This window comes from Solanum verrucosum, unplaced genomic scaffold, assembly GCF_900185275.1.
Source record: "Solanum verrucosum unplaced genomic scaffold, falcon-dt-bn FXZP01000022.1, whole genome shotgun sequence".
NCBI classification, from domain to species: Eukaryota; Viridiplantae; Streptophyta; class Magnoliopsida; order Solanales; family Solanaceae; genus Solanum; species Solanum verrucosum.
The window spans coordinates 1,529,678-1,543,945 of record NW_026020086.1 but is presented as its reverse complement, the minus strand read 5'-3'; the positions used below and the strand labels follow the sequence as shown (position 1 = coordinate 1,543,945).

The 14,268-nt window shown below is 28.9% G+C and overlaps 1 non-coding gene across 1 annotated transcript; it reads right to left on the bottom strand.

Moving 5' to 3' along the window:
• Positions 1-10,605: 10,605 nt before the first annotated feature.
• LOC125824714 (U2 spliceosomal RNA) lies at positions 10,606-10,801 on the bottom strand. Its single transcript, XR_007442794.1, has one exon. It is a non-coding gene; the product is annotated as a U2 spliceosomal RNA (small nuclear RNA).
• Positions 10,802-14,268: the final 3,467 nt, after the last annotated feature.

Sequence of the window (14,268 nt, the reverse complement as noted above, 5' to 3'; positions counted from 1 at the left end):
GAAAAACCTACATGAGGACCCATTTGGTAGAAGGTGATGAAGAGTTGTTGGACTCACCTCTTCTGTGTTCTCTTGTTGATGCTGGTGAAAAGGATTCAACTACTAAATCGACTTTCACAAATTTCAATGAATCACCTTACTGGAAGTTTAGATATATTAGAGATATAATTAGAAGCCCAGACTTGGTAACGGGAAGATTTATGTTGAGTGAGACTCATAATATTATTGTTCTTGATCTCTTGACCAGTTGGAGAATCAGAAGGCTCGAACTAATAATGCAGAAGAGCATCTGAAGATTAGGAGAAGTGTATTTTGATTCGGTAGTTGAATGTCTGGAATTCAGTTGATTGTAAACAGAGTTTTGGCAGAGGTCTTGAAGCTTGGGCAAAGTGGACAACCACTTCTTCCTTTTGATCAATGTTGTCCATTTTGCCCAAGCTTCAAAACCTCGGCCAAAACTCTGTTTACATCTGAATTCCAGTCATTCAACCACCTAATCAAACACACTTTTCTCCTAATCTTCACATGCTCTTTTGTATTTTTATTAATTCAAGCTTCTGATTCTCTTAGTGGTAAAAGAGATCAAGAGCAATAATACTCTGAGACTCACTCAACACAAATCCTGCCATTACCAAGTCTAAGCTTCTAATATATCTAAAATTACAATAAGGTGATTAATTAAAATTTGTGCGAGTCAATGTAGTAGTTAAATCATTTTCACTAGGATTAGCAAGAGAAACAGAAGAGGTTGAATCTCACAACTCTGCATCACCTTCCACCAAATAGGTCCTCATGTAGGTTTTCCAATTTATAATTTCGTGAGATCACCAAACAAACAGATGATACTTGCTCCTGAATATTAAGTTTCATTAGTTAAGATTTAATTGATATATTTTCAGGGGGAATGGAAGTATATTGGTAATGACAACATTCAGTTCTCATTCAATGTAATGACTTGACAACATCTTTAAATTCCATGAGCAATTACTACACTGATCTTATGAGAAAGTGTATCACCTAATTTTTATGAATCTCTTATATTTTGAGTTAAACAAACCTTATGAAATGCCTTTCTTTAACATTTCTATTAAGCAAATTCAACTACCTTCTTCCTATAATTAATTTATTGAAGCAACGCTATACAATCAAATTAGAGAACAATGACTAAAAAGGCATAAAAACAAGTAGTCAATATAGGCGTAGAAGAAATTTGACGAAAGAGTGGACACTTAGCCAATCGAATTCAACATATATCATCATAATCTTAAATAGGAGAAAAAATAGAATGAAGTTAAGTATTACTATAATTACCATCAGTAGTTATACTTTTGTCGCTATCCAAAGAGTTGCATCTGTCTCATGAAATAGAAGGTTCCAAACTTGAGGTCAGACTAGAACAAGGGAGTCTGAATTCTTTTTCACACGTAATGTTGCTGGTAGTTTTAAATTTTCTACTCTATTTTGGATCCTGAAATTGATGCAGATAAAATTAGCCTAGCTAGTACATTATACTTTTTTTTCCTTTTCTAAGAAAATGCAGTATAGTAATAATACAGAAATAGGAATTCAACAACTGCAATAATACCTCAATCCTGAATTAGTTGGATTTTGCATATAAAATCTCAACATCAATTTTATTCCATCTCCACCATTTTTCCCAATACTTAATAATTTGTAGTACACCTTCAAACAAAAAGCAGAGTCAGTTGAGAAACGAAACAATGAAGAAGCCAGATGGCTAAAAAAATGAACCTTTAAAAGCTGATCTCAACAGCAACAACAATAGCAACAACATCAAGGTGGGGAATGTTAATCCCCCATAACCAAAGGGGGGGAAGATACAGTTGGGGAGCACAAGAGAGAACATCTCCGCAGAGGCGATGAAACAAGGAGAGAAGAGAGACGGAGAGCACAAATCATAAAACGCTATCATTTAGGGTTCTTTTATATTTACTTGGTCTGACCAATTTTGGGCTGACCAACTTTTTTTGGTATATTTATGTGTGGATCCATTTAGGAGCCCATTTTTTATTAAATAAAATGGACCATGAGTCCAGATTTAAACTTTAAAAAAGGGATATTGGTAGTTTTCAATGTCAATTGTGGTTTTCGGTCCATTCCACAACTATACTTGATTGGTTTGGTTTTATCTAAAAAAAATGTCAATTCGAGATCAAACCAACCCCGACATTCAACCAAATTTGATTATCAGGGACGAATAATTTCGTCATCTATAAATCATATTTTCGTCACTAAAACTCTTGTGTGACGAAAAAAATTTCATCAATCAGTCGTCACTAAAAAGTATACAAAGACGATTTAGTGCTTCGTCACTAAAATATTATATTAACTACAAAAAGAAAAATTGTCCCTAAATGCATAAACATTTGTGACGAATTTATTTGTCATAAAAAGTGTAACTTTTTGTAGTTAATAGTATTTTTGTCACTAAAATATTATTATTAGTGACAAAATTAAATCATCAACTAAATTATTTTGTCAATCAGTGACGACATCAAATGTCTCTAAAGCTATATGTATTTCATAGTTGAAAAAATACAATATCGTCACTAATGACTATTTTAATATATACAAAACAAATATTTTGTCCTTGAATGTATAAATTAGGGACAAATTTATTATTATAATTAATAATTTTGTGATTAAATATATCATTTTTTCTCTAAAAGTGTTACTTTTATCGACGCCATATATTGTCACTAAATATTATCATAAGTAGTTACAATTACAACTGTCACAAATTAAAAAAAATAATTCATATTCAATAAAAAGGGGTACTAGGACAATACATTTTGTGTCACTGAATGTAATCAACTTGTGATGAATTAATTTAATTCATGACAAAATATTTGTCATAAAATTCACCCATGATCATATAATAAAAACAACTAAAATTATACTAAATTAATAATATCTCATTACAAACTCCTACAATAAAAGTAAAATATGTCCAATGACAAGAAAATCAAACCAAAAATATACTAAATATTACTCCTAAACAAAGACATATAAGTAAAAATTCTTTCCAAAATATCAATAATGTGGTAACACATAGCTGGTAATCAATCTTTGATTCATTTCTTACCCTTTATACCTGTACAAAGAGAGAGAAAATAAAACAAAGATTTAGATTGAGATGATTATACTAGAGTCAAAAGTAAAATATGTAACACAATTTGTCTTTCATATGTTCTAATGCCCACTTTTATAAGGCTTATTTGATAGATTATCCCTGAAATTACAATTCCATATATATATATATATTAGTACTTTCCAATTTACAATATAAATTTTATCATTACAAGTTTAACATAAGTGAATGTTTATGGAGTATTATCATCAAAACTACTCTACATGGCAACATAAACTTTATCATTCTTGAAGACTATTAACTATTAAAATATAATGTAATCTATGTAGGAATTCTCACATTCGAATCAAACATGCGTGAATTAAAGGAAAAATTACATATAACTAGAATTTATAGCCTCATCCATTTTGTTGCAAAAAAAAGAAGTGAGAGTTTCTAGAAAACAAAACTCAAGCAATTTCTTAGAACAACATAGAAAAAGACCATCAATTTATAAAACAAAATTAATGTGATTAAGAAATGACACAAATGAAGCAATCAAAAGGCTCTTTTATTATGAAGTTGACAGATAAATACTTGTAAGTCCAAATCTTTTTTATCTAGCTCATTTAACTAAAAATGAAATGTTATGTCAGTGAATTAGGTGCATGTTATCAACAATGTAATTCTCATTCGCTAAATACAAAACTCTAAAATAACTCATGAATGTGGCAGGTGAATACAAAAGCCAAGAACTGATATTGCTAAGGCAATGAATAAAAGTCTCTTAACTGAAACAAATATTTCTAACGTGCCTAAAACTCACCTAGTATTAAAAGTACTTACTCTTATTTTGGTGAATTTTAGAGAACTAATTTTTCATTCCATTATTATATTAACTGATACTATTTTTAAATAAATTAATTCTCATATCAAAGGATTCAACTAATTCAAAATGGAGTAAATTCAAGTTTAACAAACATAACCCATTTATTTGTTTGTTAGGTAATCACATTTATTTTAAAATATGTAAATTAAATAGGCAATTGACATGAACATTAAGCTACAACAATGTCATAAAAATAGTGGCTTAGGCATGACAAAATTAAACAACAACAACAACAACAAAATAAAAAAATTCTTACATTATATAGGACTTCATTCATTAAATAGAGATATAACACTTTAACCCAATCTTCATTTCAATCGAATTATAAATAAAACAAATTATAGAAAAACTTATCACATAATTACATCAATTTCCATAAATAAATTAAGAGATAAGGTGAAGTTGAGTACCACAAATGAAGAAATAAAAACCGCAAAGTCTTGATCAAGCTCGATTAAAACATAATTATTTTTTTGGTGCGAGTGTATTGTATTTTTGTTTCCGTGTGTTGTTGTTGCTTTGCGTGTATATTGTTTTTTTTTGGTTTGTGTTGATCGTCCTTTTTTTGTTTGTTTGTGTGTTTTTGTGTGATGGTAGTATAGGAGTTTTTTTGTCCTTTCGTTCCTTTTTGTCGTTTGCTGGGTTTGGGGTAGTGTAGGTGTGTGTTTCTGATTCTTTTAATTTTGGTTTATTGTTGTGTTAATACAGGTAATGATTGTGTGGTGTGTGGGTAGATGGTGGGTAAACTATTAGGGTAGTGGGAGGAAAATAGGATGGAGTAGGTGTAGTAGTGGGGTAAGAGGTAGTTTTGGTGAGTTTTTATTTATTTATTAAATTTATATAAAAATTATAAAAATATTAGCTAATTATTTTGAACTAATGAAAATATAAGAAAAAATAAATAGTTAATCTGAAAATGTAATTAAAGAAAATATTAAAAGAAAACATATAAAAAATTTTATAATTTTTTATTTCTTTTTAAAACAATTGAAAAAATAAAACTTACCTAACAATGTGATTCAATTTTTTGTGGTTTTCAAATCATTTAAAATAAACTTAATAAAATAAAATTAAAATTAAAATATTTAATTTAAATTTTAAAAAAATATTTAAACCACTAAAAATAATGTAAAACTTAAGTTTGGTAAACATTTACGTGTCTACACAATATATTAAACCAAATATAATAATCTATAAAATGACCTAATTGACTCTAGATGTATGAGGATGTGAGGGTTTTAGAATAAAGAATTCAAAATATGGGCAAACAATTGTAATCTTAGTTGAATTGAGTGGCCTATTGTATTAGGAATTTAGTCAATTCAATTTAAATATTGTCAAATCGAATCAATTAGCTAAATTCGATTGAAGTTGAAATAAGACAAGTAATTATCGATTAATTATTTGAGGTTCTTAATTTAAACAAGACAAATATTTCTTAAGACATAAATTAATTAATAATTATACATAAATATGAAGTTAACTAATTTAGAGTTTATATATATATATATATATATATATATATATATATATATATACAGACACACACATAGTTATATAATTATTTCTGAAAACTAAAAAAACTATTTAGAGAATAGATTTAACATATTTTTGAAATTTCAAAAATAATGATTTCAAATTGAAGAAGCTTGATAATTAATACGAATTGCATATGATCAAAATTGGGTGTCAACACTCGTGATGATTGAAAGGTGTCCTATATTATAATTTTATATAATCAATGTTTATACACACTTATAAAGTGCAGGTACATTATTTAAAAATTATCTACAATTGATTTGTGTATGAGTTGTTTAATTATATATAACAATATAAAAGTGTATATAAGCACCTTTTATACACTATTATACACGTATATACAAGTCTATACACTATTTTAAATTAAAAATTATCCAGTATAATTATAAAGTTACATAAAATTAAACTTTCGACTTTATTAAAAGAAATACTAATACCCGGTTCGCTTCGATCGGTAAATCAAATTTTAAAAAAATATTGATACCCACAACGATAGTACTTTATGATAATATATTCAAAATCTTAGTTGGTTAATTTCTTTCATTTGTGCTTTCATTTTTTTTTAGTTTATTTCAATTTCGACACGAATGAAAAAGGTAATAGAATCCATGAAATATTTTGCATCTCTGTAGTCTAAGGTTGTAAGTCGATATTATCTCTATAGAGTTGCTCTACGTAAAAGGATCCACTACTAATTATGTATGTATTTTTAGAAAGAAGCAAATAGATCGACTTAGTTTGTACAGTTACCAACAAAAAATAAAACATTCCCTTCTTTTGTGGTTAACAATTATCAGCGCAATTTTTTTTTTCCGTTTTTCATATATAATAAATAAAAGATTTGATCTTATTATTCAATTTCTCTACGTAAAATGAAATGAACAAAATAATAAAATTGATATATTTCAAAATAAAAATAATCTTAAAAATGGTGGAAAATCTACCATTTTATAAATTTCAGCTTCTAAGAAATTAAATAAATTCCCGTTAATAAAGTCGTTGGAGTACAAGATTTGGAATCAAAATATGAGAGTAATTTTTTTTTAATTGCAGGAAATTCATTTCTATTAAATATAAATAAATTTCTTTCTACAACTAATGAGTAATAACATTTTTCTTTTTATAATAAATTTTAGTATTCTCAAGTCATTAGTAGCAATAAATATTTCATTTCATCCTCCATTGAATAAAAATTAGGACTTGTATCTTCTTTTACCGTGAATTTTATTTTGAATCATTGAGGTAAGGTTCTTTTCTTAAGAGTAATTTGAAGAAAAAGTAGTGGGAAAAAAAAACAACTGAAAAATGGGTTGAAGACTTAATTTCACATAGACATGAGTTCTATTTGTATAAAAATAGTCAAGAGACCATACATGATAAATTTTTGAATACTTAAAGGACTAAAACTAGTAAATGCATAGTCAAGGGACTAAAGATGGTAAGTATATAATTAAGGGACCAAATTTGTTAACATTTTGAATAGTTAAAGGACTAAATGTGATAAATGTATAGTTATAGGACTATTTTATATCTACTTCAATAGTTGAGGGACCATTTATGAAATTCTCTAATTATGAACAATCGTACCCAAAGAAAATTTTGTATATAGCTATGAACTTTTTTGTAGCAATTAGTTGAATTATTCAACTACAAATTCTAAGTCGTCGCTATTTCATACCTTACATATTTTGTGACAATTTTTTGTTGTCACTAAATCGTAGGTTGATTAGAGACAATAAAATGATTGTCACCAATTGTTTATATTATTAGTGACGAAAATAAATGCCACAGTTAAATCTAAATTTTTATAGCTAAAATTTAGAATATTTAACTACAAGCTCTAATTTGTCACTATTGTATCAACATATTTTTGAGATGAAATTATTTTGTGTCTAAAAATTAATTAATTTTAAGACAAAAATAATTTGTCACAAATTAAAAAAATCATTAGTGATGAAATAATGTGTCACTGGTAACTTTAAATTTGTGACTACAATACTCAATAAATGGCGCCAATACATTTTTTGGTGGGAAACTTTAGTGGACAAAACTTTGCTACGAACTATTATGTTTTGTCACTAAAAGTATCTTCCTTGTATATTTAAGCATGAAAAGTAATTTTTGTCACTAAAAGTGAACAATTAATGATGATTTTTATGTCGTAGCTATATATCATATTTGTTATAGTGATTATATATATAATTTTTTATACATAAAAGTATTTACTTTGTATTATTTTAAAAAATATTTCTTATACTTTTTCATAGTTTTTATCTTTTATCATATTATTTCTAGTTTTTGAGACTTGAATTTTGAATGGTCCAATAAAGATTATATTCCATAGATATTAGTAACTCTAACAAAACTCAAATTAAAATCAAATCAATACTAGTACTAAAAAAAAGTTACTTCAACACTAAGAATGATAATAATATTTGTTTTTTTAATTTTACACAAGTGAACTCATTCCCGCTTCGCGAGATCATGCAAAATATAAATAATACACTAAGGGCCTGTTTGGAAGGACACCCTGGTAATTGGATTTGGTGTAATTGGTGTAATTACACTGTCGATGTCTTGTTTGGAAGGACAAGTAATTACTTGGTCAGCAGGTAATTGGTGTAATTTGTAGGGAGTAATTACACTCTACAATTCACAGGCAGAGACTGTTAATTGCTGGTAATTACATGGTGTAATTACCACCTGATTACTTTTTAATTTCTTTTTTTTATTTCTATTTTTATTTTTTTGTTTTAATTTTTTTTACTTCTATTATTTTAAGTTCTTTTTTTATTTTTATTATTCTAAAAATTTGCAAAAGTTTATTTTTTATTTTATATTATTATATTTCATTTTCTTCTTATTCTCAACCTTACTTTACGTGATTCTATGTAATTTTCTTGTATTATCTATTTCTTCATGCCATGCTTATTTTCTCATTAGCATAATTTTATTAGTATTCTAATTTTTAAATTAAAATTTATTGTTAAGTAAGGTTATAGACTTATGTTTTCTTTATTAATAAAAAATAAAAATAAATCATATTTATTGCTATGTTGAAATTTGTTATAAGAGTATTATGTTAAATTTTTTGTTTTGAATTTATAACCTATGTTATATTTTCAGTTTCATTTGTTTTAGTAATATTGAATTTACATTGCACGTGATTTTTAATTAGACTTGATAGAATATATTTTTGTCAAACATTTAATAATTTATGACATTTTATTTATATATTATTCTTTTTATCAAACATGCATTTCACAATGTTCGTAGAAACTTCATATTTTTAGTTGTTACGATCAATTCAATTGAAATATATTAATTTGAAAAAATATAAATCAATTATTTTTTCATAATATTAGTTACAGAAAATATGTTTATTAATTAATATATTTTTCAAACAAGAATATATATTTTAAATATTTAATTTAATGTCATTTATAAAGTTTTTTATTTGTCTAGTATAAATTTTAAATAATTAATTTTTATTTTTAAAATTTATTATAATTTTATGATTGCAATTGTCCATCCAAACAGAACATGTGTAATTACACTGTGGCATCCAAACAGGACATGTGTAATTACACTGTGGCAACCAACCAAATAAATAGACTTTGAAGAATATATTAGATATATTGAGTTTGTTTATTATAATTAATATACTTTTATTGTCAATAAGTAATGGTTACAATTAACTAGCGAGTAATGTTTTAACCGTGGAAATTTCTACGCATGTATTTATCCATACAATATATATTTGACTACATATACATACATCATCTTCTTATTTTAAATTTTTGTGATAAGTCTATCACTAATTTATAATTTCCTCTGTATAAAACAAACTAATATTAGTTAATACTTTATATCATTTATTTGCATAATTAAATTTGACTTTATTCATTTCGATCTTTTCCACCCTTCTCTAACCAAATATGAATCGTAATTATGTTTAATGAATTTAATTTTATAGAAATATAATAAACAATTATTATGGAGTCATATGAAATTAATACAACTTGATCTTATGATGAAAAAGTAAGTTAAATCATTTCTTTATAATATCTATAACAATGATCATGTCTTAATTATTTTAAATAATATAAATATTTCTTTTTTGCGTATATAATTTTTTTAAAGTTTTCACGCATGCATTTTTCTCGATAGTTTTTATAACTTACATAGCAAACACCAATAAAGAATATATTTTAATCATTAAGATTTATTTCTTTTAAACCATCAATTATAAATTTTAAAATTTGATTAGTAATTAGCAGATTTTTCAACATAATTAAGTTACTAATTTGAACCAAGAGAAAATAATTATAAATTTTAAATTTGATTTATACTTGAGGAGAATTTCAACCATAATTAAGATAAATTCGTGAGGAAGTGATATCTCTTTAGGATATACTCTAGCATTTTAAAATACTAATTTGAACTAAAAGAAATTATAAACTCACACCAATCAGAAGTTGGTATAAAAATTAAACTTAAGAGATATCATAAAGACACACAAGAAAGAAAGAAATAATACAATACACATATCATTACGACTTTAATCGTTAAAACTAGAAGGAAAAGCAAAATAAATACATAATTGTGTAAGATCTTGTTGATATCCACTTCACAAGACTGTCAATATTCATGAACTTTCTTCTTAAACAAAAGTAGAAAGGCATCACTCTTGTTGATATCCACTTCAAGTCTATCACTATTCAAAATATTTTTTCATATCAAAAGTAGTTTGACAATTCTGGCATCTATGCCTTCTTCTTTTTTGTTATCCGTCATTCTTTTCTGTTATAAATGTTGTGTAGCGTTAGTTGTTCACTAAAGCTCTCTTCGCATCACCATTTATCTTTAGTAGTAGTACAGTACATCTTACTGAAATAAAAAGGTGCCAAATGGTAGGTTGAAACATTAGTCTAATTGTCAAGATTTTATAAGTTATAGCTAATATTAGTTCATATCTGATTTTAATTAAAATGTGCAACTTGGAATGGCATAGAGAGCTCTGACGTATCAAACTGCCCAAAATTATGTACTTCTATGAAATCAAAGGTTTTTATAACTAGAATTGGTGGGGTGAGCCAGGCAGAGGCAGTAGTGCAACACCAAGGCGACTCATGAAGGCCCCAATAGCAAGCTACCGTGGTGAACCTCCCCCCTTAAAAAATAGAGTTAATATCGTGTGAGTCGATGACGCACATATCAGATATTAAACTGATAAGAACAGATACTACACTTGATCTTAGCCAAAAGGCCGAGAAAGGTATGATTTTCTATGTGTTATGCCGGGCTATTTTATTGGTTACTTGGTTACATAAAATCTCTCTTTCTAGGCAGTGTGGGATAAAAATGTGTTTCTGGAAAATTAGAAGGACTCTAAGAAGTTCATCTATCAAAATTAAGGCCATGGAAACAAAGTTTTTGATTATTTTTTTGATTCGTCGATGGATTGTCTTTATTTATTGATAAAAATCACCAGTGATGAAGTTCAATATCTTCCAAGAGGAGAAGTATCAAGTGATTTCTTTTCATTTTCTTATGTTTTTGGTGAACTCGATTATCCATATCTACGTGGTTGGTAGATTTTCATGATGGTGGAATGGACCGAAAACCACAATCGATATTGAAAACCACCAATATCTCTAGTTTGTTTCATTGTACAAATTATTTAGTTATCAATTTTTTTTGGTGAAGATGGAATAAAATTGATGTTAGAGAATTTATATGCAAAACCCAACTAATTCAGGATTGAGGCATCATTGCAATGGTTGAATTGCTATTTTTGTATTATAGTTGTACTGCATTTCTTAGAAAGGTAAAAAACAATATGATGTACCAGACTGATCTTATCTGCATCAATTTCAGGATCTAAATAGGATAGAAAATTCTAAAACTGTCAGTAGCATTACATGTGAAAGAGAATTTAGTCTCCTTTGTTCTAATCTGGACTTAAGTTTGGAACCTTCTATCTCAGGAGGCAGTTACAACCAGTGTTTTAAAGGGCGTGTAACATCTCGCACCTAGAAACGACTATAAAGAGTTTAAAATATGAAAATATTGATTTTGGAAAGAATAAGGAAATCTGGAAATTTTGTCTAAGTTAAGAAAGTGAGTTTTGACCATTTTCAAACGACCATAAATCCTAGCTCAGGATTAGTTAGTAGCAGATCTTGATTTGGTTTGAAATCCCTTGGAGACATCTTTCCAACGCCGCCGAGATTACACAATTTCGACATCGTATGAGTGAGATATGCCTTTCGGAAGTTGGGCTGTTGGATTGAGGGAAGTTCCAATCCGGATTTAGGGAAGGACAAAGTAGTCTTTTCTCTAAGTTATTTCCTAATTCGATTTTAGGGGTTTATTGAGGTAAAAACAGAACCTAAATCAGTTTTTGGTAAATTTAAGAACGCTTAGGGCTTGGAGAAAAAAGAAAAGAAGAAAGAAAGGAGAAAAGCCAAGATTTCGCCAAGAACGTCAACCGTTTGAAGTGGAATTTGTCGGGGGTGATCTCTATTAAGGTATGTGAGATCTTTTAGTGATGGGTTAGTTCACCCACACACCAATTTGTTTCAATTCAGTGATTTGGAGTTGTTTACATGTTAAGAAGTGAAGTTCTTGAAGAACATTTTTGAATTCTTGTTGGTTGATTGTTGAATGCCAGTGTTGATTTGATTCGTGTTTCCGGGTTGTTTTTCAAGTTAAATCTATTGGGTATTGAGGGCACTAATGATCCTAAGTGTTTGGGGAAAGAACCATAGAAGTTTAGAGGGTTTAGAGATGAAAAACGAAGGAGAAAAGTCGGAGTTGTCTGGGCAAGGGGTTGGGGCGCCGCGCCTCTCAGAGCGCCCCACTTCAGAGTCTGAAGTTTGGCCTCTGGGGCGACGCGCCACAACTTCAGCTCTGAAGTTTGTGCTCTGGCGCCCCACGCCTCTCAGAGCGCCAAGGACGCCAGTTTACCCCATTCTTCCCGCACTTTTCCGTACTAGTTCCAAAGTGATGTACCTATATTTCCTAGTTGATTCTAACACTCTAAGGTACATCTAAACATCATGAAATCATCCATAAACATCAGATAATGAACCTTGAATCCATAATCCAATTCAAGGAAATTTAAGATCAAAGTCAAGAGAAGTAAGAGTCAAGTCAAGATAAGTTCCTAGAGTTTTCCAAGAGTCTTTTCCAAATGTTTTAAGACTTAAAGTGCAAGTTGAGTAAAGAGTAAAGAGTAAAGTTTGAAGTTCATTTCTTCAAAAGTATATGGGGACTAAGTATTCCCAAATTAAAGAGATTTAAATTGTTTTCACATTTAAATAAGAATGGAAACTGAGATTTCCAAAGAGCCTTCGAGCTAGTTTTCAGAAAAAGAAATTGCTTTCTAAATGAAGCAAGAGGGGAATTTTTTTTCCAAGATAGCCTTTGAGCTAAGTTTTTGAGCACTAATCTCAAATCACAGAAGAAGTATTTTTTTTTAAAACATAAGAGCCAGTATATTTTGGAAGTAATATTGAGCACCGAATTGGGGACGAGCATGAGTTTAGATAACTCACGTCACCATAGAACCATGTAGCCATCATGTGTAGAAAAGGGTCATACTTTTTAGATGAATCCTTTTCGCAATAGACTAGTGGATCCATTAGGCAGTTCAGGTTCTATACCTTTGGCCGGGTATAGGATGCGCTGACAGCGTGAGGTAGAACGCTGTATCATCACTATATCTCTTATGTGATGGTTGTCGGTTAGAGAAACTCCCACATAAGTTATTGTATTTTTATATACATTAGTTTATTGTATTCTTACATACATTTCAGAGTTATGTTGTATCCTTGTATATACACAAAGTTGACATCATGTTTTTAAACAACTTTTCATTATATTGCACTTGTTTAAACTGCTTTATATTGAAATGAGTTCAGTAAGTATTCATGAGTTGAAAAGAGCCAAGGTAAGTGTTTCTTACAGATTTCCCTCTCAAGCCTATGTTGTTTTAGCTTTCCAACTCGCATACTTGTACATTCAATGTACTGATGTCAGTTGGCCTGCATCTTATTATGATGCAGACACAGGTAACTAGGATCGGCATTCCGATGCATTGTTGATCCAGTGAGCAGTTCAGAGTCTGTTGGTGAGCTTCCTTGCTTTCCGGAGGATCCATTTCATTGCTTTCTAGTTTAGTTTATTAGGATGTTGTGGGGTCTGTCCCAACATCCATCTTAGTTGTTATTAGAGACTTCATAGACAGTCAAATGTTAGTCCTTGAGTCTTTTCATTATCTTTTCTTATTGTTAAGACTTGGGTTACCACTTTTGGCCAAGTTGAATGTTTAATCTTTAAAACATTTTCAGTTATTTTGTTATTCAGTTCAGTTAAGTTCATTTATCATTATAGATATTAATATTATCTTTCGCTGAGTATGTAAGCCAGACCAAGGGTTCGCTTGGGCCAACAATGGTCTCCGAGTGCCGGCCACGTCCATGGTGTAGGCTCGGAGAGTGACAGGGCGGGGGCATGAGGCGAGACGTTTTATGTAGTACATGGCGAGACGTAATCCCCGAGACATAGGGAGTAAGTCCCATGGATCTACCGGGAATAGTCTCATGTATATTCAATTTTATAATTTTATTACTACGAAAATAAGCAAAAGTAAAATTAAACTTTCAATGATTTTACAAGTAAATTTTTATAAAAAACCTATAATATATAGAAAAATTATTATGATTTTTATTTGAGATAGATA